Here is a 23922-nt window from a genome sequence, read left to right as displayed (position 1 = left end):
TCTGCATAACTTTGGGCTGGAATCAGATCCACCTCCAAACATACCTTAGGGCTGGATTCCAGGATGTACTCCCCAGTGACATCTCCTTCCAGCCAGGCAGCTGGAGACCCAGGTTACAAGCTTTAACAAGATACCCGAGTTTATGAGGGACATACATTAAAACTACCACAGGCCTTTTGATATCTGGGCTGCCTTTTGGAGGGTGCCACCCATTTGGAAGGCAGGTCTCCCCCATTCAGTTATTCCCCTTAGGAAGTGCCCTCATCAACACATTAATAGCTGTGTCTTCTAAGTGATTCTAAATACCATCAAGTTGGTTGTCAAGACCAACCATCACATCTAGGTCACACATTGCAGGCTGCATGAAGAAAGACCACCAGAGAATGAATAAATGAAGGTCAAATGAAATATTTTCTTTTTCTCATTTTTAATTCATCTTACTGGCAAACTTGTTCAAAATAATAGTGGCAACTAAATTCTAGGTGATAATATCCTATAAATAAGTATAATAGAAATGGGAGGAGAGAACTAGGAATATGTTATTTAAAAACAGTACTTGTGAAGCCTGGCATGGTGGTAAATGTCTTTAATCCCAGCACTTGGGAGGCAGACGTAGGAGGATCACTGTGAGTTTGAGGCCACCCTGAGATGACATAGTGAATTCCAGGTCAGCCTGGGCTAGAGTTAGACCCTACCTCAAAAATCCAATAAATAAATAAAAACAGTACTTGAGGGCTAGAGGGATTGCTTAGCGGTTAAGGTAGCTGCCTGCAAAGCCAAAGGACCCAGGTTCAATTCCCAATGACCCATGTTAGCTAGATGCACAAGGGGGCTCATGCATCTGGAGTTCATTTGCAGTTGCTAGAGGCCCTAGCACACCCATTCTCTCTCTCTCTCTCTCTCTCTCTCTCTCTCTCTCTCTCTCTCTCTCTCTCTCTCTCCTTCTCTCTCTCTCTCTTTCTCTCTCCCTCCCTTCCTCCCTCTCTCCCTCCCTCCCTCTTTGTCTGTCAAGTAAAAACAGTACTTGGGCTGGGCATGGTGGTGCACACCTTTGATCCCAGCACTTGGGAGTCAGAGGTAAGAGGATCACTGTGCGTTCAAGGCCACCCTAAGACTCTAAATAAGACACTTTTAAAGAAACAGAATCAAACCACAGAGGGGTAGAAAATATTTGCAAGAAACTTACCTGACAAGAGACTATTCTTTAAAATATATAAAGAGGTAGAGCTCAAAACTCAAGAAAATTACCAGCTTTATATTTGAAAATGGAAAAAAGATCTAAATAGATGCCTTATAAAAGAAATACTCAGATGGTAATGATCAACATATGCCATTAGGGATTGCAAATTAAAATAACCATGAGAATAGCTATCATGAAAACAAATAACAATGAATGCTAGTGAGGGTATGGGGAGAGGGAAAACCTTATTTACTGTTGGTAGGAGTGTAAACTGGTACAGCCTCTATGGAAAAATCAATGCGGAGGTTTCTTTGAAAACTAAAACTAGGGCTGGAGAGGTGGCTTAGCGGTTAAGCGCTTGCCTGTGAAGCCTAAGGACCCCGGTTCGAGGCTCGGTTCCCCAGGTCCCACGTTAGCCAGATGCACAAGGGGGCGCATGCGTCTGGAGTTCGTTTGCAGAGGCTGGAAGCCCTGGCGTGCCCATTCTCTCTCTCTCCCTCTATCTGTCTTTCTCTCTGTGTCTGTCGCTCTCAAATAAATAAATAAATAAAAATTAAAAAAAAAAATTAAAAAAAAAAACTAAAACTAGGGGATGTGGAAATGGCTCAGAAGTAAGGAGTGTTTGCAAGGAGGCCTCAGGTTGGAGACTGCCAAGTTTACTCTCCAGAACCCACGTGAAAATCTGGGTGTGGCTGTATGTCTCTATTACCCCAGTCTATGGAAACTGCTGGGGCTCACTGATGGATATCAGCTCTGGGTTGAAGGAGATACGCCCATCTCAAGGAAATACCTAGATAAGTGATAAGAGAAGGATACTTGAAATTGTCCTCTGGCCAGCACACATATATACATGGGGCATGTATCTGCACACACATATCACACTTCTCTCACTCTCTCTCTTTCTCTCAAAACACTCAAAAATAAATAAAAGAAGATCAACAAATGACCCAACTTTACCACGCCTGGACATATACTCAAAGGACTTACTATGTGTGTTTAAGTAGGAGTGAGTATGTGAACAGCACAGGATACTGGAAAGGGGCCATGAGAAGGTGGGGTAAGAGGCTTTAAGGAGGGAAGGATAGTAGAACACATATGATATGAAAATGCAGGGGAATAATGGGAAAAATGTTTAAGCAGGGATGGGGGAAAAAGAGTTGGGTAGAGATCAACCAAAACTAAGGAAGCATGAAAAAAACCATAATAAAACCTACTATGTTGTAAGTTAATTTAAAAAAAAGAATTTGAGGGCTGGAGAGATGGCTTAGTGGTTAAGCACTTGCCTGTGAAGCCTAAGGACCCCGGTTCAAGGCTCGATTTCCCAGGACCCACATTAGCCAGATGCACAAGGGGGCACACGCATCTGGAGTTCGTTTGCAGTGGCTAGAAGTCCTGGTGCGTCCACTTTCCTCTCTCTCTCTCCCTCTCTCTCTCTGCCTCTTTCTCTCTCTCTCTGTGTCACTCTCAAATAAATAAATAAAAATAAACAACAAAAAAATTTTTATAAAAAAGAATTTTAACAAGAGGCACCCTTCATAATTGAATAATGCTGCTCCCAGAAGCCATAGGTTATTAAAGAAAACTCTCGGTGCCAGAGGTAGGATGCGTTTTCAATGAGTTTTCAATCAAAGAGGCCACTGAAGCCCCCAGAATAATACAGGCTATTGCTGCTGTTCTTGGTTGCTCACCAAACCAAAATGGTAAGACTCTATTGCTGAAGACGCCTCATACATTATTTTTACTGAGCTAGAGGCTTCCTCTTGCTGGCTGACTTTCATAGTGCCAGAAAGTGCTATACAGGTTGCTGGGGAGAAAAGTGATTAACAATCTTATGGCTCAGCTATGAGTCCTGCATGCTAAACCACTGATCTGACAGGCAAGATAGTTCCATTAGTGCAAAGGTGGCATAACTGTTATGGGGTAATCAACTGCTGTCTGGTCCACAATAAGGAATTCATGTCTAGTACTGGAAACTTGGTCAAAAGCCTATGGCTGGGGAGGCCAAAGGTCCTAAGGGGAAGTTACTGTTGTTTTGCTGAATAGAAATGGTAGGCCCATCAAATTGCCTTCAAATATGCTGCTTTTAGAATTGGTCAGAGAAACCTCTTTTTGCAGTGAGAAGTCGTGAATGCCGAGACTCATAACTGGTCAAACTGCTGAGAATAAGTGACTATTGAGTGCTCAGCCCTAAATGTGACATTTATACCACCCCTCCCAAAGTTCAGAGAATATCACAGGAGGTAAAAAGAATGTAAGAGCTTAACCAAAAGAAGGGAAGGAAAGTTGTGGAGGACTATCTACCAGACATTACATGGGCACCACACTCATGAACTCACTGCAGCTATGTTTACCTGCACAGTATTGGGTCTGTGACTATTCTGTCATGGGTTGGGAGAGGCACTCATGAAGTACCACCCTTCCCAGAGAAGCTATTGCTGGGGGAGGGAAGGATTTTCTTCAGTGGGTGTAGCCACTAGTAAGTTGCCAGTGCTTTGGTATACACCCCCTCCCAGCTCGTGTAAGCAATCCCAGTTAAAGTCAGTGGGACACACACACACACACACACACACACACACACACACACACAAAGTAGAAAGGAGACTTGTTGAGAAAAGCAAGTGGTTCAGCAGGAGTGTGAAGGGGACCAAGAGAGGATAGTGGGGGGGGGGAGTATGATCAAAATACCTTATATGCATGTGTGAAATTGTCAAAAACATAAATGAAACATAATAAATTGAGGGTTGGAGAGATGGCTTAGTGGTTAAGGCACTTGTCTGCAAAACCAAAAGGACCCAGGTTCTACTCCCCAGTACCCACATAAAGCCAGATGCACAAGGTAGTAAATATGTCTGGAGTTCATGGTGCACCCATTCTCTCTATCTGCCTCTGTTTCTCTCTCAAATAAGTAAATAAAATATTAAAAAGGTAAAATAATAATTTGAGAAAAATATGGTATCATTATACACCTATTAGAAACTGCCCAAACCTGAAAACACTAATGATGAAATGATAGTGACAATGGAAATCTAAAATGGCACAGTCATTTTGGAAAACATCTTGGTAGTCTCATACAAAACTAAACATAATCATACTATATGTTCTACCAATCACACTCCTTTGTATTTACTCAAATGAATTGAAATTACAATTCTACACAAAAAAAAATCCTGCATGTGATGGTATATGACTTTATCCCTAATTGTCACAACTTGGAAGCAACTGAGACATTATTCCCCAGGTCAATGGATAAGCAAATTGTAGTACATCTATATAGTGCTTATTATTCATTTATAAATAAAAGTCCAAGGAAGAACCTTAAATACATATTGCTAAGTGTGAGGGTTTGAATATGAAATGTCACCCATAAGCTCATATGTTTGAGTGCTTGGTCCCAAGCAGGTGACACTGCTTTGGGAGGATAAGAAACCTTTTGGACATGAGGTCTAGCTGGCAGATGTATGGCCACAGGGGTGGGGCTAGAGGTGATAGCCAGGTTGTTTTGGGGCCCAGTCTCTCAGCTTCCTGATTGTCAGAGATGTAACAAGCTATGCCACAAGCTCCTACCTCCCCAGGTAGAGGCCCATGCTTTTCTTGCCATGAAGCCATGAGCCAAAATAAATTCCTTGTCCTTAGGTTGCTTCTTGCCAGGCATTTGGTCTTCATGGTAAGAGAAATAAGCAATTTACTAAGTAAAAGGAAATAGTTTGCACAGGGAATGTTTTGTTTGATTCCAGTGATATAATATCATGGAAAAGTAAAACCATAATGATAGTAGAAATATCTTTGGTTATAGGGTGCAGCCAGTGGGGTGAGGAAAAATGAATCAATGAAGCACATACATTTTGTCATATAAAATATAAAATGACATGATGACATGATGCCATATAACAACATGATACCATGCAGTCTCAAAAATATAGTACTCTATAGCATAAAGAATAATTCCTTTATGTAAACTATGTACCTACATGTTTTTAAAAATTGAAGTTCCAGGCTGGAGAGATGACTTAGCCGTTCAGATGCTTTACTGAGACCCATGTTCAACTCTCCAGACTCCATGTAAGCCAGACACACAAGGTGACACAAGTGCACAGGACTGCACATTGCACAAGGTGGCACACATGTCTGGAGTTTGATTAAAGTATCTGGAGGCCCTGGAACACCAATTCTCTTCCTCTCACCCCTGCTCTCTCTATCTCTCTCTCTTGCATAAGAAAAGGCTAGTCTGTTGGGCTTGCCTCAAAAAAAAAAAAAAATTAAAGTTACCTTTGTATTTAACTACCTTTTATCTACAGTTTATTTTGTCTGAAATTTGTACAGCCATTCCAGGTCTTGCAAAGTTTGCATGATATTTTTATCCTTCTTTTACAACCAACCTTTGTGAGTCTAAAAATCTGTTTTCAAGACAGTATACAATTGCATGTTGCTTTTTTAATCAAATCCAATAATATCTGCCTTTTTTGGGGGGGGGGTTTGAGGTAGGGTCTCACTATAGCTCAGGCTGACCTGGAAGTCACTATGTAGTCTCAGGGTGGCCTTGAACTCATGGTGATCCTCCTACCTCTGCCTCCTGAGTTCTGGGATTAAAGGTGTGTGTCACCATGCCCAGCTAATATCTGCCCTTTTTAGAGGTATTTTAAAATTTTAGTTACTTATTTATCTGAGAGAGAGAAAGACGCAGAGAGAGAAAATGGGTACACCTCCAGCCATTGCCAACGAATTCCAGACACATGTGCCCCCTTGTGCATCTGGGTTACATGGGTCCTGGGGAATCAAATCAAGGTCCTTTCGCTTTGCAGGTAATCACCTCAACCATTAAGCCATCTCTCAAGCCCAATATCTGTCTTTTGATGGAAATTCTTAGTTTATTTGTGTTTAATGTTATGGTTTTCATGTGTATTATGAGTAGTGTATGTGTGTGGATGCACGTGTGTGTGTGTGTGTGTGTGTGTGTGTGTTGTGAAGGCCAGAGATCAAAGTTGGGGTGTCTTCCTCAGTCACTTTCCATCTTATTCTTTGGGACAAGGTCTCTCATCGAACCTTGAGCTTACTGACTTGGTATACTAGGTAGCCAGTGAACCCCAGAGATCCCTATCTCTGCCTAGCTCTGGGTTTCAGGCATGTACCATCATGTTTGACATGTTACATCATCTCTGAGTCTCTGAACTCAGGACCTCATGCAGCAGTTTACCACAGAACCATCTCTACTTCCCTATGTTATTGTTGAGGTGGCTAAAATGGTATCTGTCAGTTTTGTTTTTGAAACAAAGTCTCACTCCATAGCCCTGGTTGGCCATAAATTCTCAATCCTCATGCCTCAGCTTTCAAAGTGATGGGATTACAGGCATATGCCATTACACTTGTTTATATCTATCATTTAATATGTATTTTATATATGGCTCATGAATTTGTTTTGTTAATGTCATGAATGAACTTATTGCCTTCTTTTTATAAGTAGATAACTTCCAGTACATCATTTTAATTCTTTTATTAACATTTGGTTATTTTTAGTTGTTGCTTTAAATTAGATGAAGTTTGAGAGGCAAAGGTGGTACCAGGAGGCGGGTGAGGGTTACCACATGGACATAAACTACTGTCTATTCTCATTCTTCTGTATCACCTATTTAGACACCAATTACTTTCCTCTTCCCCTCTGGGAAGCTTCTGTCTAGAGACTCTGTAGGTCCCACTTTGGCCTGTAGCCCAGGTCTTGGCTGAGCCTAAAGGGCTTATAACTTCTGACCTGGTCTCCTTTGCACATCACCAAATATGACCTCAAAGCTTCCTGGATGGGTAGCCCCACATATGTGCCAAAGGCCAATCAGATGCAGAAAGTAGATCCTGAATCACTTGAAAGGACCTTTCAAATTCTATTATACTCTGGTTGCCTTAAAATAGTACTCAGAAAACTGTCTCCCCCTCTGTTTCCAGGCTTCATGTCCATTATAATTCTACTGAGTGTCAGTTGTGTTGTTGTCTAAATACCTTTTGCCTGATTTAAGATAAATTATTACTGAGATTGTAACCATTTATGAAGTGATTATTTAGAGTTAGATTTTCATGCTATAAAATGACAGGATATCTTACACATGTTTTCTGATAGATCTAGGGCACCAAATCCCTTCTGGATATTTTTCTCTGAAATTACACTGAAAGAAATAAACAGCTGTCAGGAGCAGGAAGACTAAACCATTGGACTGCTGACTCAGTGTTCTGGAAGTTACACTGTGTCCTAGAATGCAAGTCACATGCCCCAATATTCAAACTCATTTTCTGTTCTGAGGGTCAACATAAATTCACTGTGTGAGGTAGAGAGGAGGACAGGAGCACACTGAAAAATACAAATGCATGTACAAGTAACACCCTACCTTCTAGTTCAGGCATGCTCAAATATGTAGTCAATACTGGAAATAAGCCTGTTCTTATGATGGTTTTCTTTATCCATGATAATCACCAAATTATGCTATTGCTCATTACGTTGTCTTGCTTTTCCCTCCAAGACTATAAAATAGTCATAATGAAGATAGTACTTAATGAGTATATCACTCACACATTTCATGCTTAAGTAGCATTTCATTCCAGACTGTTATGTTGAGGTAGGGTCAAGAGGCTCCTTAGCTGGGGCTGAGAGTATTGCATTAGTTACTTTACTTATTCCTATGGCAAAATACCAGTGAGGACAGCCTACAAGAGGAAAGATTTATTTGATTCACATCTCAGACGGCTCAGTCCATGGTCACTTGGACCCATGTGCTTGGGCAGAACATCCTGGTGGCAAGACCAAGTGACAGAGAAGCTTCTCATCTCATGGTAGACAGGAAGTCCAGAGCAAGAGAGAATAGTCTGGGAAAAGCTACTTCCCAAGAATACCCCCTCAGTGACTCACTACCTCCAGCTAGGCCATGCTTCCTAGTGTTTCCAGATTCTCCCAGAATAGTGTTGGTCCCCAGCTGGGGGCCAAGCATTTAACACACAAGCCTCTTGCAGGGAGGGAATATTTTATATTCAAACCATAGCATGTGCTCTTTTTGGCAAGATGCTAGACTTAAAATCCAGGCTTTGTTGATCTAGTAGATTATGTTGGTTGCCATGAAAATGTCATCTCACAGCTTGGGCCAACCCAACAGTCTGAATAGAAAATACTTTTTCATCTATCTCTGCTATGCCTTGGAGCTTTCTCCAATGTTGTCAGAGGAGAATGTCCTAGAAGAAATGCTAAAGAAAATCCTTTTCTAGTCTGAAGGATGGAAGAGCAAGAAAAGCCTAGTGGGATTCTGGTGATACAGGCACTGAGTGTAAATCAGGAAGTTCCAGCCAGAAAGAGCCATGAAGCCAGTAAGGTGGTCCTGAGTCAGTGGTCATGGGATGATGTCAGGCTGAACCAGGGTCTGATGGAGTTGTGTAGAGGATGCTGCTGACACTAGAGCATCTCAGGTGGTAAGTGGAGGAGAAAACAGATCTTTTGAGGTTGTGTTGCATAAGAATGGTTCCTGAACCTGCAAATGTTACCAGCCCTGGCCTCAACACAGAGTCACACAGTGAACCAGAACCCAGGTAGCCAAGGGTATCACTGAGACCTGAAGACATGCCACTGAACACAAGGACACCCATAAAGATCAAAGTCCAGGGAGCTAGACAATGCCTATCTGAAGCTTATGGTAGATGGGACATTATTTGAGTTCTGTGGTTCATATGGTTTGTTTTATTGCTGGAAATAGGAAGTAGTTAAGAAAGAATATCATTCCTGTATATTTATTTTTTATTTATTTTATTTTATTTATTTATTTGCAAGTAGAGATAAAGGAGAGAGAGAGAATGGGCATGCCAGGGTCTCTAGCCAATGCAAATGAACTCCAGATGCATGTGCCCCTTGTGCATCTGCCTTATGTGGGTACTGGGGAATTGACCCTAGGTCCTTTGGCTTCGTAGGCAAATGCCTTAACTGCTAAGCCATCTCTCCAGCCCTGTCTTTGTATATTTACATTGTGCAAGCATCACTACAGGTAGGTTACAGATGGAAGGGAAGTATGTCCACACATAAGCGCACACACACACACACACACACACACACACACCCTGCCAATGATTACCCTGCTTGTGATCTGCTAATTTATATAGTGAGGTTCAGAACTTAACGGAAGTGAATGCTGAGGGAGGTCAAGAGGACACTTGCAACTCTCCAACTAGGTCCTGGTTCTGGAACCAGTGCTCAACCACCAGTTCTTATCTAGGGGAAGACAGAGTTGCTATGGCCAGGAGCCCTCAATAATTATCCAACTGTCATAGCTCCATGCTGTTGAGATGAACCTCCAAACCAGGTACTGTTTATGGGAGGATGGGATTTATTTCAGGCTTACAGATCCTGAGAAGTTCCATAATGGTGGAAGGGGCTGGCCCTCTTTCACAGATCCAAGTAGAGAGAGAAGAAACTGCCACCAACACCACCAAAAGCAAGCACCCAATCAATAGCAGGGAACCAGGCAGAGCTCACACTGCAGACCTTTAGGCTGGAACTAGATCCACTCCCTGTATGTAATACCTTAGGGCTGGACCCCAGGATCCAGTGGTAACTCTTCCAGCCAAGCGGCTGGAAATCCAAGTCACAAGCATTAATAAAACATTTGAATCTAATGGGGGACATAAATTCAAACCAACCCAGCAACTTGTGTTAGAAACTTATCCAGCCTCTTCGGAGCATACATTTCCCTGTGTATGTGTTTCTGTGGCGGTTATATGCACATTATTTTGCTTAAGTGACCACTTTTGTACAACATCAGATTCACTTTTTGCCCTGCCTTAGGGATGTTTGATTGTAGTGAGGGGTCATCAGTAACAGAGCATCTCCTGGGGCTCTGCAAGATGACGAGGGAGGAGCTGGAATCTTGGCGTGGTCAGCCTGCTCTTCTGGGATGCCAGAAACAATTTTCATCTTCCTAAAAGTTCCCAAGACTAAAGCAACACAACAAAATCCTCTCTAGGTTGAATCCTATAGACCCTGCCAATGCCTTTGAGAAGCTTCCTTAAGTTTAATATGAAGCTAGAGAGATGGCTCAGCATTTAAGTATGTTTCCTATGCAAGCAGAAGGGCCAGAGACTGGCCTGAGTTCAGGTCTCCAGATCCCATTTAAAAGAGCTGGGTATGGCCATTCATGCATCAACCCCAATCCTAGCAGGGGAACAGAGACTGAGAATAATAGAGCCCCACAAGTTCCAGAATCAGAGGAGACTCAGGCTTAAAACAAGGCCAGGTGGAAGAGCAAGGGAATGAGACATCTGAGGTTGCACTCAGGCCACTTCAGGGAAGTGACCCCACCACAGGTGAGTGTATGGAGCCCTGCAAGGGCACACATGCCTGCATACACCACATGCAGAGACACTCCACACTGTATTCACACACACATACACACACACAAATCAAAAGAAGGCTGGAGGGATGGCTTAGCAGTTAAGGTGTTTGCCTATGAAGCCCAAGGACCCATGTTCTACTCTCCACATCCCACGTAAGCCAGGTGCACAAAGGTGAGGCAAATGTGAGGTCACACATATGCCCACTAGGTGGCACAAGCATCTGGAGTTCGATTGCAGAGGCTGAGGCCCTACTGTGCCCATTCTCTCTCTCTCTCTCTGTCTCTCTCTCGAAAAAAAAAAAAAATTAAAAGAAAAATTAAAATTAAATTTTAAAAAAGAAGCTGAACAATATTTTCCTTATATTGTATTGAGTATACTTAGCCCACCATCTACTCTCATCTATTACTTGCAGTATCTCAAACAAGTTGTGGTCTCTTTATGAAAACTGATTAGGTTCATCCAGGCATTTCCTGCCTTCAAATCTCTGCACCATATTTCCTTCTCAAACTCTTTTATCTCCTGTTCTGTTTTCATATCTATAACTCTTTTCATCTCAACTCAGCTCCCATAAGAATTTCTAATATTCTCCTTGTAATGTTTGGCATATCTGTTAGGATCAAAGGTTAAAGTCTCACATGGTGGTCTAGAGTGGTAGGATGCTTCTTTTGGCTGAGAAGAGCATAGTAGAAGCTTCAAGGGCCTAGAAGCCTTGGCATTGTCTTGGTATTGAGAACGTTGGTCACAGCATTGGTGTTGAGAGAGACAAGCACCCATGGTATTGGAGCGTCACCTCAAGGGAGACCATTGCCATTTTCTTTTCTAAGTTTTTATTCAGAATTTTGATGACTCTAAACCACCTTGCATGTTTCTTTTCTTAAGCTCATCTTCTGCTAGAGAAAACTGTCACCCATGGTACCACATTTTATCTCAAAATGTCGAAGTGGCAAAGTTTATGTTCTATGTGTTTGAGATAGTTAGATTAATTGCCAACTTGAAAATTAAGATTTAGACCAACCTAGGAGACACACCTCTGGACATTTCTGTGAAGGCGTTTCAGGAGAGGTTTGACTGAGGAAGGAAGAGCCATCCTCATGGTGAGCCCTACCACCTCACTGGCAGAAAGTCAACTTCAAGTGTTGGTTCTCACTTTCCACCTGGTTCCAGGTAGAGTCTCGTATAATCACCACTGTGTTTGCCAGGCTAGCTGGTCTGCATGAGCTTCCAGATGATTCTCCTGTCTTCACCTCCCTCCTTCACACCAGTATTACATCTGCCTGGTTGTACCACCACTGCCATTGTCTAGTTTTGAAATTAATTCTGGGGGGCTAGAGAGATGGCTTAGTAGTCAAAACTACTTGCTTGCAAAGCCTGATGGCCTTGGTTCAATTCCCCAGTATCCACATAAAGCAAGATGCACAAAATGGTGTATGCATCTGGAGTCCGTTTGTAGTGGCAAGAGGATCTGACGTACCCATTTTCTCTCCCTCTCTCTTTTTCTCCCTCTCCTCTGCTTGCAAATAAACCATTAAAAATTTCTTTTAAAGAATCAATGTTGGAAAAGACCTTTGCAATTCAAATCATCTTCTACCCATTATGTGTTTAAAAAATGTGTTCAACCAGAATGCATTTGATTTATCTAATTTTACTACTTGTAGATTTTATACTATCTGTAGGCTAATGCAGGGAAATGTCAAAACTATGGTCAAAGAAATATATGCAACTATTTCATACTCACTAATCATCCATTTAACTTTACTATTATATACATGCATTGTTTTCTCCTATGTCTAGACTTTTTACTAAGTCTAAAAATTTAGGCAAGTATAATACAAACAAAAGAGGAAAGCCTTTAATTATATATGTGCTATTCCTCATAAATTCGAAGTAACTGTCCCACTCATATTAATACTTTAAAAAGCATTATAAAACAATAGATATTTTTAAAGTTCTCAACTGTGGGTGAAATAAATACTTTGCTCTTTTCTAAAACATTCAAATATATTTCTATTTATAACATTTAACTACACACACATACTTTAAAACTGTCTGGCTTTATTAGGAGGCTAGCATTTGGAAGCAAAAGACCAAAATATTGGCACCAAAAAATAGCTGCCAGGAAAATGTGGGCTGTTGTCTTAATAACGTGAGATATGATTAATGCTGTTTGTGGCCCTTTGTCATGGGTTGATAGGCTATCATTAAGTTCTAGTTCTTTTTTTAAAAGACTTTTTAATATTATACTTTTATTTCTTTATTTGTCAGAGAAAGAGGGAGAGAAAGAGAATGGGTGCATCAGGGCCATCAGTTGCTGCAAAAGAACTCCAGACGCATGTGCCCCCTTGTGCATCCATCTGGTAATGTGGGTCCTAGGGAATCAAACCTGGGTCCTTTGGTTTTGCAGAAAAATGACTTAACTGCTAAGCCATCCCTCCAGCCCTAAGTTCTAGTTCTTTTTATTGGTCAAGGTTTCTCATTATTTTTATCCTTTTATAGCCACCTTCTCCACCAAGTAAAAACATCATCCTTATTTTGGATCTCAATCATCTTCTTAGATTGAACAGCACTGCAGGGAGACAAGGATTTTCAACAAGTTATTCAAACACGCTGGGTGCTTATTTTTCACTGGGTACATTAAGTATCAGACAAAGGAGCTGAGAAGATGGCTCAGTAGATCTAGTGCTTGCCATGCAAGTGTGAGTACCCAAGTTCAGATCCTCAGACCCCACAGAAAGCTCGACACTATAGCACTAGCTTCTGTGATCCTAGTGTGAAGGAAGGAGGTGAAGCTCTGCCAGGCTCGCCTGACAAACACAGTGGCATAGAATGAAACAAGAGACTCTGCCTCAAACCAGGTGGAAGGTGAGGATCAACACCCAAAGTTGTGCAATAGAAAACTGAGACAGAAACTGGAATCTATGTGGGCTGCTACCACTCAGAACTGAAACATGGGCTAGAAAGATTGCTTAGCAGTTAAGGCATTTGCCTGCAAAGCCAAAGAACCCAGGTTCATTTACCCAGGACCCATGTAAGCCAGATGCACAAGGTGGTGCATGTGTCTGGAGTTCGTTTGCTGCAGCTGAAGGCCCTGGTGCACACACATTGTCTATCTCTATCTATTTGCCTCTTTCTCTCTATCTCTCAAATAAATAAATAAAATTTTTAAAGCTCATTGCTTAAGGTAGGGATTAGAGTGAGGTGATTAAGTAGAAGCTATTTCTATTTTTTTAAAAAAAACTGAAACATGTGTCTTTGGCTTTGACATGGCCAAGCAAAAATGACAGCAAGAAAATGGTTTGGACATCTAACATAACAGTAAGGACATTGCTGTTGGAAGCTCAAAGAAAAGTGACCATAGCGATCAAATTTCTGGCTGTTCTGTCACCTACCTGCAGAATCACAGAAGATAGAAATGCAGCTCATGGACATGTTCATTTGAAAAAGGAGATTTCCAAACACCCTACTCAAAGCATAGTTGAGGGCTGAGGAGATTAATGGTTAAAGTTGTTTGCTTACAAAGCCTGAAGGTCCAGGTTCGATTCCCAGTACCCACATAGAGCTAGGTGCACAAAGTGATGCACGTGTCTAGAGTTAGTTTGTAGCAGCCGGCGGCTCTAGCATGTTCATTTTCTTTCTTTCTCTCCTCTTTCTCCCTCCCTGCCTCTCAAATAAAGAAATATATATATATATGTATATATATATATATATATATATATATATATATATATATTAAAAAGCATGGTTGATTGCCTTTAACTTCATTGAAGTGCAAGGACAGTTAGACTGAAAAACAACTATTTCATTTTTAGACAAGATAAGGAAGAAACATAGTGGGCCCAAGATAGCATCTCTGGCTGGGAAAATATCAATATACTTCAGGGTAAAGATGAAGTCAATGTTTGGCTGAAATTCTACAAGTTTTTTTTAAAAATATTTTATTTATTTATTTGAAAGAGATAGACAGAAAGAGACAGAGGGAGAAAGAGAGAGAGAGAATGGGCACGCTAGGGCTTCCAGCCATTGCAAACAAACTCCAAATGCATGCGCCCCTTGTACATCTGGCTAACATGGGTCCTGGAGAATTGAACCAGGATCCTTTTGGCTTTTCAGGCAAATGCCTTAACCATTAAGCCATCTATCCAGCCCAAATTCTACAAGGTTTAAGGTAGAGTCTAGATGACTTTTTCAAGTAGGTAGTGTTTGTCTAAGAATCTTAAGGACATTTCTTCAGCAGCCTTGCATGTAGCCCAAAGTCAAGAAAAGCCCATGTAAGATGATCTCATGGTCAGCCTGGGCTACACGGCAAGACAGAATGCCCCACCCAAACAAAGAACTGTGCATTAGTCAGGGTTCTTCAGAGCAACAGAATGGATAGAATGAATATAGTATGAAAGGGGTTTATGAGACTGGCTTACAGGCTGGACAGTTCAACAATAGCTGTCTGGAGGCCGGAGACTGTGGGAACCCAATAGCTGCTCTCAGGCCACGCAGTTTCACTTTGGCACAGAAAAGCTGGAGAATTCCTTGAAAGCTGCTGGTCTGTAATGCACATTGAAAGGTTCATACAGCTGGGGTCCAATGTCCATGAAAGACAGTAGTAGCAAGGTAGACGCACCACCAGTGAGGAGCATGGGGAGCTCGGGAGTGTGCCTGCATTTTCTGAAGCTTCTGTATACATAGACTACCACCAGAAGAGCCGCCCACTCTGGAGGTAGGACTTCTCTATTCATCAGTCCTTCCTGGAAATAACCTCACAGACCTGCCCAGGACATTTGTCTGTCACTTGATTCCTAATCTGATCAAACTGACAACAGAATCCAACTGTCACGGACTGTGTATATAACTCAGTGGTAAAGTACTTGCCAAACATGTGCAAGGTCCTAGGTTCAATCCCTAATGAAGTGAATGCACATGTGCACACACACACATACAAATTGAGGGAAATTCAAAAGACAGAGTCAAGAGTATAGGAGCTGAACTCCATAGTCTTAAAAATAATGGATCTTAAAAAAATGGATCAAACAATCACTTCCAGAGAGCAGAAATGGACATAATGAAGGACTGTTTTCTGTGCCTGGTAAATCTGTGCCTGGCTTAACTTCAGAAATGTAACATGCCAATGACTGCTCCATGATTTTCATTCTATTCTCTGGTTTGTATAGCTTAGATATGAAGAGATTCAAGTAAAGTTGGCTGAGCCCTTTGCTATGGTGTGGAAGCCATGTGTCCAAGTGTGTCCTTAATTATTTTTTAGATATTTTTGTTTATTTGACAGAGAAAGAGTGGGAAAGAGAGAGAATGAATGAGCATGCCAGGGCCTCCAGCCACTGCAAACGAACTCCAGATGCATGTGCCCCCTTGTGCATCTGGCTAATGTGGGTCCTGGGGAATTGAACCTGGGTCTTTTGGCTTTGCAAGCAAACACTTTAACCACTAAGCCATCCCTCCAGCCCTCCTTAATGTTTTGGGGGAGCAGGAATCAGTCCTGTTCCTGTTGGCTATGGTCACCTTCCATGGCTAAATGAGTACAATGGAAGGACTTTTCACTATCCCATGCATGTCTTTTCCGTGACACCCTACATCTCTCACACAACACCCATCCAAATACACAGATTTCCTTTGTACAGACAATGTAAAGATGACTATGAAAAAAATAAGACTGAGGAGCCGGGCATGGTGACGCCCACCTTTAATCTCAGCACTCAGGAGGCAGCGGTAGGAAGATCGCCGTGAGTTTGAGGCCACCCTAAGAGTACAGAGTGAATTCCAGGTTAGCCTGGGCTAGAGTGAGACCCTATCTCAAAACCCTCCCCCCGCCCCAGAAAAAGACTGAGGGTGTTGCACAGTGGTAGAACACCTGCCCACCACTCAAGATGAAGTCCTGGGTTTGAGCCCCAGCCCTGCCCAACCTCCAATGTCCTTACATTTGATGATTGCTGGGCATAGTGGTACACACCTGCAATCCAAACACTCAGAATGAGGCAGAGGCAATGAAGTTCAAGGCTATCCTGGACTACCTGAAAGACTCTCTGAAAAAGACAAGGTAGCAGTGAGGATGGTTTCATCATGAATCTCCAAACTTTGTCCTTAAAAAATTCCTTAAAACTATCTCTGGCTCAGTCTAGCCTCTACCAAGCTATCTAGCTTGCGTTCTTCTCTGTGGTCTACTTCTGAATCCCTGTACATTCCTTTGGAAGGGTTCAGTTCTTGGATTCCATGTGACTGTTCAAGGTTTTGTTTGACTGGAATCTCAAATACTTGTCTCTTTCCCATTGTCTCTGTTAGGGGGAAAATGCCACGGAGACGTGTCCTTTTCAACTGATAGGAACATGTTGCTTCCTCAGAAGACAGAGCTTTAGTTTTTCCTCTTTTAATAAGAGTTTATATGGTGATATGGAGGCCTTGAGTAGAAGTTGCTAAGACAGATAAAGTACTAAGTCTGAAGTTTCAGTCCACGTGAAATTTAGTTTTATTTAACCTTTTTGGATTATGACTGAAGAAAATAATGAAAACTAAAATTGAGATAAATATTAAGGACAAAAATAGGATAGAATGGAAGAGGAATCTGGGGTTCTCCAGGCTCACCACCCACAAGCACTAGATAATTGCTTTATTTGGACCATTAATTTCAGTAGCTCAAGAGTTGAATAGATACCAAAAGGGAGTGAAACTTTCTTTTAAGCCATTGGCTTGCATGTTTATTTTAATTATACAATCTTAATTATAATATTTAAAGCTATTTACAGTTGTATAATTTAGGCACATTTACAATTTTGACACACTTGTATACATACATGTGAATAGCATTGCGTCATAAAGACAAAGCTGTTGAGAAGTTACCAGAATGATTATTTATTTATTTAAGAGCGACAGATAGAGAAAGAGAGAAAGAGAGAGAGAGAGAGAGAGAGAGAGAGAGAGAGAGAGGATGGGTGTGCCAGGTCTTCCAGCCACTGCAAACAAACTCCAGACGCATGTGTCCCCTTGTGCATCTGGCTAACGTGGGTCCTGGGGAATCGAACCTCGAACTGAGGTCCTTTAGGCTTCACAGGCAAGCGCTTTACCGCTAGGCCATCTCCATTCCACCAGAATGATTTTGATATTTCAAAACCCAAACACAAATATTTTTTTTCAATTTTTTTATTAACAACTTCCATGATTATAAAAAAATATCCCATGGTAATACCTTCCCTCGCCCACTTTCCCCTTTGAAACCCCATTGTCCATCATATCCCCTCCCCATTTCAATCAGTCTCTCTTTTATTTTGATGTCATGATCTTTTCCTCCTATTATGATGGTCTTGTGAAGGTAGGGTCAGGCACTGTGAGGTCAAGGATATCCAGGCCATGTTGTATCTGGGGGGAGCATGTTGTAAGGAGTCTTACCCTTCCTTTGGTTTTTTCTTCTTTCCGCCACCTCTTCCACAACAGAGCCTGAGCCTGGGAAGGTGTGATAGAAATATTGCAGTATGTAGCAAGCCTGTCACTTCTTTAAGCACCATGATGGCTTCTGAGTCATCCCAAGGTCACTGCCATCTGAAAAGAGAAGATTCTCTACCAAAAGTGAGAGTAGCATTAATATAAGGGTATGAACATTAAGAGAAGTATTTACTGGGCAGTTTGATAAGCATACTATATACATTCAGCCAGACAGCAGCAGATGTTACTCCCTAGGGCTCATGACTATTCCTGTTTTAAGTTTTCAGTATCAGAGATGTATTCCAAATATAAGGCTTGCAGTGTCCACTGTTGAGTATCTTCACTGGTGGTGTATCTTTCTCCCATTGAACTGCATGCAGAATGGCTTCTTCTAGCTTTCTGTCAGCTGGTCTACATGGAGGAGGTTATCAGCTCAGTTCCAGCAGGATTTCTCAGAGGCCTTGCAGCCCAAGTATGTGGAGTCTTGAGCAATAGGGTCTTACCATGTATTTCTGGTGTGAAACCAAGGGCCTCGGCAATGGCCCATAACGTTTTGGGGGTATTAGGGACCTCCCTGGTCAACAATTCACTGGAAAGTATCCCATCTCTGGCACTGAAAATTTTCTAGCAACAATCTACAGCTCCTGAGTGTTCCATTGTCCAAAAATGTAGGTTTCCATATGATTTATTTACATCATCTTAGATTTTAGTTAGTCCTCTCTCCACATTTCCTTTACTCAGTCTCTTCCCCTGACCTCACTTTGGGCCTTTTCACCCCATTAGTCTATTCTTCTACTTACATATATACAATACCATCCTACTAAGTACCCTCCTTCCTTTCTCTTCCCTTATATCTCTTTTCTAGCTTACTGGCCTTTGCTACTGAGTTTTCTTCCTACTTACACAGAAGTTCAATCATCTGTAGCTAGAATTCACATATGAGAGAGAACACGTGACACTTGGCTTCACCTGTTTCTACGAAAAGAAATCTGGCTCTTTGGCCCTTATGAGTCTTGTCATCTTGAGAGAAAGTCTGAGCTTCATGGTGTATCAGTGCTGTGGGGTGGCGTTTTGTGCTTGGTTTGCATGCTCAAGAGTGAATGTGTCCTGATCGCTTTCTTTTTCTTTTCTTTCTTTCTTGCTTTTTTGTGAGGTAGGGTCTTGCCCTAGCCCAGGCTAACACGGAACTCACTTTTAGTCTGAGCCTGGTCTTGAACTCATAGCAATGCCCCCACCTCTGCCTCCCGAGTGAGTGTTGGGATTAAAGGTGTGCGCCACCATGCCTAGCTGTGTTCTCATCTTGAGTTTCTGTTTCAGTCTTTCCCATCAAGACCTGGGTCTCCACACTTCTTTACTGGATGACACAGTTTCCCTCCTTTGGGAACCAGGCAATAGCTACAAACTCAAACACTTACAAAGCCCAGGTAGAAAAATGTGTGAGCTTAAATTTAAGCAAGCTAATATCTATCAATCATTTTAAAATGACATAAAATTTGTCACAAGACAAATAGGAATTTCAAAAAAGAGTAAGAATCAGGCTCAGTAATTTTAAAAATGCAAAATGTTTCAATATGTGAAATGATACTGTGGCAAATTGGAATAGGCAGATGTCATCTAAGAGCTACTTTTTGAGCTGGGTCTTGTAGTGCAGACCTGAAACCCCAGATACTCAATAGGCAGGGAGAATCACGAGTTCAAGGTATGCCTAGGCTGCAGGGCAAGTTTAAGATCAATTTAGACAACTCAGTGAATACTCTGTCTTAAATTTTTTTTTTTTTCGAAGTAGGGTCTCACTCTAGCCAAGGCTGACCTGGAATTCACTATGTAGTCTCAGGGTGGCCTTGAACTCATGGCGATCCACCTACATCTGCCTCCCGAGTGCTGGGATTAAAGGTGTATGCCACCACTCCTGGCTTAAATTTTTTTATATATACAAAAATGGGATTAGGGGAGAGATGGCTCAGTGGTTAAAGGCACTTGCATTCAAAGCTTGATGGCCTGGATTCGATTGCTTAGTACTCATGTAAAGCCAGATAGATATACAAAGTGGCACATGCATCTGGGGTTCATTTGCAGTTATAAGAGGCCCTGGAACACTCATACTCTCACTCTCTCTGTCTGCCTCATTCTCTCTGTCTCAAGGAAATAAATAAAAATACTTTTAAAAATGCACCAGGGAGATGGCTTAGCAGTTAAAGCACTTGTTGGCAAAGCCAATGGACCCAGATTTGCTTCCCCAGTACCTCTGTAAGCCAGATGTACAAGGTAGGGCATGTGTCTGGAGTTTGTTTGTGGTGGCTAGAGGCCCTGGCACACCCATTGTCTCTTTCTCTAAACATAAATAAATAAAATATAAAAATGGGCTAGGGACGTGACTCTGTGACTTAGAAGTAGAGTACTTAGCATATGTGAAGCTTTGGGTTCAAACAGTAACACACACACTTTTGCCTACCTTCAGCTGTTCAATTGCTGAAATGAGGGAAGGTTTTTGTTTTTGTTCAAAATGAATCAGATTTGTATATGAAAATTTCAATTTTAAAAAGTATGTGTTGATTGAAAATGTCTGTTACCCTCAGGCCACAGACTTGCAAGCTTTGCTCTGAACTCATAGTGGAGTGAGACATGGTTCCTATATTAGCAAGGTGCCATCCCTATTCTTAAATTGACAGGTGCCCCCTGGTTGTATTGCAGGGGCTTTGGGTTTCCCCCAGTTCCTAAGATTCTTTAGACACCCAACATCACTTTGATGTTTAGAATCCAAAAGCAGGCACTCTTTGTTTAACTTTATTATTAGTTATTTCATCATTGGATTATTTGCATCCTTAACATTCAGTTCATTTCAATATCATATGCTTTCTGATATTTTATATTGACTATTTTACACGTTTTTAAAATTTCTTTGAATTTTATTTTTATTTATTTGTTTATTTGACAGAGAGAGGGAGAGAGAGAGAGTGAGTGCACCAAGGCCTCCAGCCACTGCAAACAAACTCCAGATGCATGCACTCCCTTGTACATCTGGCTAATGTGGATCCTGGAGAATCAAACCTGGGTCCTTTGGTTTAGCAAGCAAATGTTTTAACTGCTAAGCCATATCTCCAGCCATATTTTACATGTTTTTAAAAATTATTATTGTGTTGTAATATAACCCTAATTCTTCAAGTGAACTGTGAGCTATTGGTTAAAGTTTAAAAGTGATGTTGAAAAAATACACAATGTATAAAAGAAGGTAAAAAAAAAATAAGAAGTTCTTGTTGCATAGGCATGAGTACCTGAATTTGGATCATCAGACCCACATAAAGCCAGATGATGTTGTTCTAGCTTCTGTATTCCCAGCATGCCTAAGGTGAAAAAGAAGGTTAAGAGAGGAGAATCCTCTGGAAGCTCACAAGCCAGCTAGCCTGGTTTTCACAGCAGTGAACAATAAGAGACCCTCATTTACTGAAAAAAAAATAAAAAGGTAGCTGAGCACAGCATTCATCTATTTCATTCTTGACTGCTAATGTAATGTGACCAGCTGCCTCAAGTTTCTGCTACCATGATGGACTGTGTGCCACTGAACTATAAGCCAAAACAAAACCTTCCTCCCTTAAATTGCTTCTTGTCAGGTATTTGGTCACAAGAGAATAATTAATGCACCTTTCCTTTAACAGTTTCACGATTTCCTTTCTCTGTGCCAATAGACTATTCTACAGCTTGATTTTAGCCATAAGCATGTGTTGCAGTCAGGTTCACACTGCTGGTAGAAATCACCCAGCCAAGAGAAGCTTATGGGAAAAAGAAGTTTATTTTGGTTTACAGGCTCGAGGGGAAGCTCCATGATGGCAGGGAAAACAATGGCATATGCAGAGGGTGGGCATCACTCCCTGGCTAACATCAGGTGGACAATAGCAACAGGAGAGTATGCCAAACGCTAGCAGGGGGGATCTAGCTATGATACCCATAAGCCCACTCCAACAAGACACTGTCTCCAGGAGGTGTTAACTTCCAATTGCCATCAGCTAGGGAGACTGGCATTCAGAATACCTGAATTTATGGGAATCAAACTATCATATTCTGTCCCTGGTTCCCATAAACTGATAACCATACATGATTTAAAATGCAATGCATTCATCCCACTTTAAAACTCCCCATAGTTTTTATTAATCCTAATGATGATCAAACATCTCCATAACCCAAGGTCTTTTAACTGAGCCATAATACCAAAAAATCCCTAAAAAACCTTATAATGGCACAGAATAAACACTCACACTTTAAAAGATGGCATTGGGCATAGCAAAGAAATATTCAAGCAATACAAGATTTAAACAGGGAAACATCAAATTCTGTAGTTCCAAGTCCAACAACTCTAGTCAGTGACAAATCTCCAAGTGCAATAATTCTAACCAGCAACATGTCTCTGGAGTTCCAATTCTGCCCCTCTAGCTAGGCTACTCACAGTCCTAGGAAACTTCATTGGGGCCAACAGCTTTCTTTTGCAGCCATCTCATGGTCCTAGCATCTCCACTGGGTCTCCACTGCAACCCATGGTTCATCCTCATGGCCCCATGGGGTCTCCATGCAGGCAACCAGCAAACCTACTTCATACTGCCCATGGCCATTTCCAGAACACAAGACCACATTGCAAACCCTCTCTTTCCTATATTTCTTATACTCCACAATACCAAGTAGGGTGCCAATTTGTAAATCAAGTAGGTAATAAAGCAGACATTGAAGAGCAGGACACTCTTTGAACATTCAGCCCCTTCAAATGATTCTACATTCTTCCTGTTGCCCCGGTACAGGTCAGCTGGCCCAATCTCAAAGTATAACCTCTCAATTGCAGCTGAATGGGCAGCTGTTCACCCAAAGATTTTTCTTTCTGTGACATATCCCTCTGCTCACTCCAGATCATTTCTATACAAAGCAACTCTGCACAACTTCTTAGGACATGGGCATAAGAGCAAGATTCTCACAGAAACTGCCTCTAGCCCAGTCCAGGCAAAGCTTTCTCACCCTCATAAGCCAAACCTCACAGTCCATAGTCCTTATTGCATTCAGGTCTTTCAACTCTGACAAGAATAGTCCATCAAGCTGTACTTATAGCACTGCAAGGCATCTCTTAGGCCAAGGTTTCAACTCCTTCCACATTCCTCTTGAAAATCAGCTCTAAAAGGCCAAAGCCACACAGTCAGGTGACTAGCAGCAATCCCACTCCTTGGTACCACAATTATTGTTGCAGTCAGGTTTGCATTTCTGGTAGAAATCACCCAACCAAGAGCAGCTTGTGGGAAAAAAGAAGCTTACAGGCTCACAGGGGAAGCTCCATGATGGCAGGGAAAACAATGGCATGCGCAGAGGGTGGACATCACCCCCTGGCCAACATCAAATAGACAATAGCAACAGGAGAGTGTGCCAAACACTAGCAAGGGGGAGCTGGCTATAACACCCATAAGCACACCCCCAAAAGACACTGCCTCTGGGAGGCGTTTCCGATTGCCCTCTGCTGGGCAGACTAGCATTCAGCATATCTAAGTTCATGGGGGACACCTGAATCAAACCACCAGAGCATGCAATTTATCCACTGAGATTTTGTTCTTGGCAATCAGAACTTAATTAATGGGAAGCTTTCCTTGCTTTCTAGTTGATCCTTTTCATTGCTAACCAAGCTTATTTTTGCAGGTATAGTATCCTAACTTTTTAAAAAATTTAAATTTTTATTTATTTATTTGAGAACAAAAGGCAGAAAGAGACAGATAGACAGAGAGAGAGAATGGGCACACCAGGGCCTCCAACCACTGCAAAATAACTCCAAATGCATGCACCCTCTTGTGCATCTGGCTTACATGGGTCCTGGGAAATTGAACCTTGAACCAGGGTCCTTTGGCTTCATAGGCAAGCACTTAACTGCTAAGCCATCTCTCCAGACTAGTAGTATCCTAATTTTTAATCATATCTTTCTTGAGTTATATTTCTCCTAAGATCAACTGATTTATTCA

Source organism: Jaculus jaculus, chromosome 3 (genome assembly GCF_020740685.1).
Source record: "Jaculus jaculus isolate mJacJac1 chromosome 3, mJacJac1.mat.Y.cur, whole genome shotgun sequence".
Lineage (NCBI taxonomy): Eukaryota > Metazoa > Chordata > Mammalia > Rodentia > Dipodidae > Jaculus > Jaculus jaculus.
This window is presented reverse-complemented; position numbering follows the sequence as displayed.